The 5546-nt window shown below is 37.1% G+C and overlaps 1 long non-coding RNA gene across 1 annotated transcript; it reads right to left on the bottom strand.

The window, feature by feature from the left end:
* Window positions 1-2443: 2443 nt before the first annotated feature.
* On the bottom strand, window positions 2444-5232 carry LOC140016364 (uncharacterized). Its single transcript, XR_011822749.1, has 5 exons — window positions 4608-5232; window positions 3997-4145; window positions 3509-3635; window positions 3192-3395; window positions 2444-3077 (listed from the first exon to the last, which is right to left on the bottom strand). It is a non-coding gene; the product is annotated as an uncharacterized lncRNA (long non-coding RNA).
* Window positions 5233-5546: the final 314 nt, after the last annotated feature.

Genomic DNA, 5546 nt, shown 5'->3' on the forward strand with positions numbered 1-5546 from the left:
ATTTGGACCAAACTGGCTTCCAAGTTCCCACCTGATCTTAATCCCTATGAAATATAGTCAAGGTTGATGACCATACGTCTTAAAATAACTCATCCAACAAGCAAATTTCCAAGAAAATTCTTGTCAGCATACTTACTTCGACTGTTTCTTTTGCGCTTTTTCCTGTTCATCTGATTGAAAATTTATCCCGTCTGTGTTGGTAACCCCCCCCCCCCCCCCAACCCCACCAAAAAAAAAAAATTAGCATGATAATTAAGGATTAGAAAATGATGTAATTGAGAAGAAGGGAATTTTTTCAAATTCTAATCTCATTCAATTTCCACTTCACATAAGAAACCAATATAGTCCTTCAGACCTCTTTCTTTTTCTTTTTTTTTTTTGGCAATTTATTTGGCATTCTTTTTGACCAATAATGGAACTTATTTTGCCTTTCTGTTCAACCATTGTATATGTGGAGACGTTTGAATGGGAAAACCAATTATGCTAAGCTTTTAAATAATTGGAGTCGTATAATATATGGTTTTCATTTGATGGTGTACAAATCTTTTTTTTTTATAAAAAATTTTTTAAAAAAATGAGAAATTTAAGGTTGGTTGTCGATTAAATTCACTTTCTAGGAAAGTAAGAAAATAATAATGTTGCCAAGCAAACGCGTGGTGAATGTCAATGGTCTAACTTGGTTCACAAGAGGAACTACTGAATTTCTACTAGGTTGATTTCTAAGATACTTCCCTTGGACTTGGAACTGCATTCAACTTGATGTTCAATCTTCACCCCCAAGAAATCTTAGCTATATAAAAGCTAGGCTGATTTATGTCTACTTAGCTCGTCCAAGAACCAAACATTCAAAGAACTAAATCTTTAGTACCACACAACAGATTCGATCTTTAGTCTTGAGAGAGGGTAATCTGTATTCATTTTCTTGTTTCCTTGATCAAACGAAAGTAGCCCAATTTGTCTTCACATTTAACAACATAGCAGCAACAAGAGCAGTGAGGATAATAGAATGAAGTGGTACTCTGCAGTCCTTGGGTCATTCAGCTCGTGCTTTATAGCCTCGGCTGAGCATGAAATCAAGAAGACTTCAACAGCTGCAGTGCCTTGTAACCCTGAGGCAGCTATGGTAGCAGCTGCAAAGCATTTCTCTAGCGCCCATAAAGTGCAGTTTGGCTAATTATTCTGTCACAACTTACCCCATTCTTGTTCTCTCTCCCTTCAACCCATCACATCATCACCTCTTCCAGTCTTCCTCCTCGATGTTCTTCAGCCACCAATAAACTCCTCTGCCACATGAAAAAATTGAACGCTAGAAAAGAAAAGTTGGCAGTCCAGATTAGTTTAATTCCATCAGGGGCTAATAGGGACTAGAGGATGAAGGGAATATGTGAAGAGAGAGATTGCAAGATTAATGACAAAGCCTCAAAGTGGAGGAAAAATGAAGGCAAAGACGGTGGATTTGTGGGTTGGGGGGGGGGGGGGGGCAGTGGTAGGGAGGAAAGGAATTGGGGAGTATCGGCAGGGCCACCAGCATAGGGGCTGAATTGGGTGTGCAAGGTTCGTAACGTGGTTTGTTATGTCGGTGCATTCCGGCCGGTTAGATATCAAATCAAAAGAGCAAATTATAGACCGTTGGACCGTTAAAGTAATTTGTGTTATTTATATTTTTTTATGTTTTTAATTTTAGGTATCTTTTGGGCCTTAAAATTATTTATTGAGATTTTGTACTCTCTTTTTATATTCTCTTTCTGTTTTAGGATTTTGTACTCTCTTTTGAGCTATTCTTTCACCCGTGCACTTAGGTCAATTCGATCAAATCACGTAAAAAAAAAAAATCATAATTCAGCCGGCTTGAATTGCTAATTTCCGGAGGTTTTTTTAATAAAATTGATGTTCATGATACGTCTTAATTAATACAGCTCATCCAGCAAGCACATTTCCAACAAAATCAACCTCAGCATATTATTTTTATTACTAGTCATTTCAAATGTTTCCTTCGTGCCTCTTTCTTGTTTTTCTGATTGGAAATTCATCAAGTTTGTGTTAATAGGAAAAAAAAAAAAAAAGTAACAATGATACAGTTTATTTGCCCATTCTTTTGAATCGATATATAAAAGGAGATAATCGAATTGGGACAACGCGGAAATGAAAACCAGAGAGTACAATCTATGGTTTTTATTTCTTGGAGCACAAACTTCTTCCTTTCCTTGTCACTCTTTTCTTTTCCCCCCCGATGTACAGAGCGAGAAATGAAGGTCGGCTGTCGTTAAAATCACTTTCTACGAAAGTAAGAAAACACACTCATATCAGATGCTTCAAAAAAAATCAAAGAAAACGTGTCCTGAAACGAGGTGAATGTCAATGGTCAAGTTAAGCTCAAAAGAGGAACCATTTTGTCACCTTCTACTAGCTTGGTTGCCAAGATAATTTCCTTTGGACTTGAAACTGCATCCCCAAGAAATCTTAGCTATATGTATGTATAAGGCTGATGAGTATGCCTACTTAGCTCATTCAAAAATCAAACATCAAAAGAATTATATCTCCGGTGCTACACAGCAGATTCAATATTCCTAGTCTCTCGAGAGTTTTATTTGTTCATTTTCTAGTTTATTTTTGATCAAAAGAGAGCAGCCCAATTTGTTAGAACATTTAACAACATAGCAACAAGAGGAGCAAGGATAATACAATAATGAAGTGGTACTCAGCAGTCTTTAGGTTATTCAGCTCGTGCTTTACAGCCTCAACTGAGCATGAAATCAAGAAGACTTCAACAGCTGCAGTGCCTTGTAACCCTGAGGCAGCTATGGTAGCAGCTGCAAAGCATTTCTCTAGCGCCGCCCATAAAGTGCACTTTGGTTAATTATTCTCGTCAAAACAGTTGCAAGAGCAAAATCTCATTTCATCGAGATTATGGATGGTTCAAGTGGTTAAGATTCTTGACTCCCAAAACCAGCAAAGGGAAATACGCTGTAATCAGATTATATAGGTCCCAGGTGTGCTCTCTTCGTTTCTTCTTATTCCATTGACCAGGGGCTGAGGGTCCGTAGTAATATTTTGGTTGTGAAATGGTACTCTGTATTCTGTATTAAGAAGAAGAAAGATTAGTACTCCATTTGATACAGAAATCATACTTGTAATAGTACTAGTATTGTCTACATGCATTTTTGGCGCAAATTGTACTCTGAATTGCTTACATTTACAAGTGTTTGCGACATTATCGTCCCACGAGCTGTGTTATTCCATTTCTGTTTAGATCAATCTATGATTCTGTAGTTTCTCAACCAAAAATCAGACATCGATTCATCAGACCCGGAAGTTCTTGCAATGATATTTTTGAACATGCGATCCAGCAAAAGATAACTTCGCAATTAATGACATTGTAGAATGTCAATCATTATCTGATGAATTGGTTGCAACAAAACATTCACGAGTATTAATTACTCCCATTAACAATTAAGAGAATTCTCAATCTTTCTCATAGATGATGACAGCGAAAATGTTAATACCGGACCTTCAGTGCCTGAAGCCAGCAGAGCATATCTCCAAAGCCCAGAAAGCCCGATTTGCTCAGGATTCGTTGGATGTCATTGCCGATCAATGCCTGTATCATTCCAAGTATAAAGTTCAGTTCTACTTCCCTGTTTTATTCAAGAACAGAAGTCAGATTCCACCAGAATTATTGAAACTTCGAAATTTTCCGCTCAAACTACCAGAATTAACAAAGCGTTGTGGCAGCCAGTGATTGCATCTAAGTCGATCATTTACAAAACATTAATACTGCCTCAGCTTCCTAACGAATGTGCTTATCTTAGATACCATACATCATTAAAAATCCCAGGCAAGCGTGCAATGTGACATATTCATGTATCGTGTCTTACTTCGTGCTGTTAATTATGCATCCCAGAATCAAGATAAATCTATACCATGCAAAAATATGTAGTACATGCTAACTGCAGTTTAGTTTCCGGGTATGCATTTGATAACGTATTTGGTATTTACCTTCTTAAAACTCCAACCATTGCTGAAAGCAAGCATAGGAGTTCCAGAGATGAGTCTTGAAGGCTTATTATGCCTTCAGTAGTGTGCTGCTATCTCTGTTCACTTGTGAGTTTCTCTTGCCTTCTCCAAAATGCCATTATTTCATTAAACTGCAGCAAGCATTAACATATGATTATAAAAGGAAAGACAGGACAGCATCTCATGAGAATAAACAATAGCAGAAGTCTATAAAATTGGGGAAAAAAAAACAATTGAACTAGACAGCAATACGTCTTTTATGAGCAGAGTGGGTGACGTATATTCTTTGACTTGTAAGCTGGAGTTTGGTTAAATTAACTGTCACACTCAATTCAGCTCCAGAGTCCAGACAACAAACTTGTGATTGGCCAAGTATTCAATAGTGGTCTACAAAGATTGTATTTTTGTTTTAATTTCAGAAATCTTGAAGGCTTTTACTGTTGCTGTACAACAAGTTACTTCAGCACTAAATTCAGTACAGTTTTAAGGGGAATATGATAATCAATTTAAGCCCTGAATGCCACTATGCATGACTGAATATTGGTACAACTCTTTCAAATATGAGAAGAATCTCAGCTCCCAAGAAAACTAACCGGTTTTCGTTCATGAATTTCTACAGATTGTGGATGCCAAGTTTGCCACAATTCGAAATGCCTGCTGCTCGTCTTTGGTGTTTCCGGTGTCTCATTTTTGCTTTCTCCTGATTGACCGGGATCAAAGGAAAACTGAGATGAATCCATCTCCAGGCTCACCTGCTGCTCACTTCCTTCTTGATGATGATCCATTCCTTGTGAGGCTTTTGTCTGACACTTGGATATGACCTTAAACAACAATAAGGCCCAGAAGAGGATACAAAATACTGGAAACAGTAGGACTAAAGAAAGAAAGAGGAAGATCAGAGCAGGAATTATCCAAGGCAGAAGCATGATTCCTAAAACAAGAACGATAAACAGCTTCAAAAATGACAGGAAGGTGAAAAATGACAGGAAGGTGAAGCCGTGCAGGAGATGCATTGGTTAGCCAAAACAGAAGCTAGGCAATAGACAAGAAAATGATTGTTGTAAAGATTCCATATGATTTTCTTGTTCCATTATAATCGTAAATGATGTGATATGAATGCAGCTGCTGCAGTGATGTTAGTGTGACAAGATGAGTTTGTGTACTATAATTTGACACGTTTAAGAAATGCATCATCCGAACTTCGGAGACTGTAAAAAAAAAAGCATTATTGGGAATGCAGATTAACGTGACGTGACGTCAAACTGTCAGCACAAGGCATTGAAGGAGGAGGGGCAGGGCCAAAAATTGGCCAGAAGAAATGTAAAGTCAAAATTTTATCTTGTATATTATTTTATGTATTATGTGTGAGATTCATAAAAATTTATTTTATAATTATATGTTTTTAAAAATTTGTTATATCATGTATATATAAATTTAAATTTTATATATTTTACACAAAATCGTTTTGAACAATTTTCTAACGAGTGTTTGAATCCTTGTTCCTAGGGATGGTAACGGGGCGAGGGACCCTT

This window comes from Coffea arabica, chromosome 11c (genome assembly GCF_036785885.1).
Source record: "Coffea arabica cultivar ET-39 chromosome 11c, Coffea Arabica ET-39 HiFi, whole genome shotgun sequence".
In the NCBI taxonomy this organism is placed as follows: domain Eukaryota; kingdom Viridiplantae; phylum Streptophyta; class Magnoliopsida; order Gentianales; family Rubiaceae; genus Coffea; species Coffea arabica.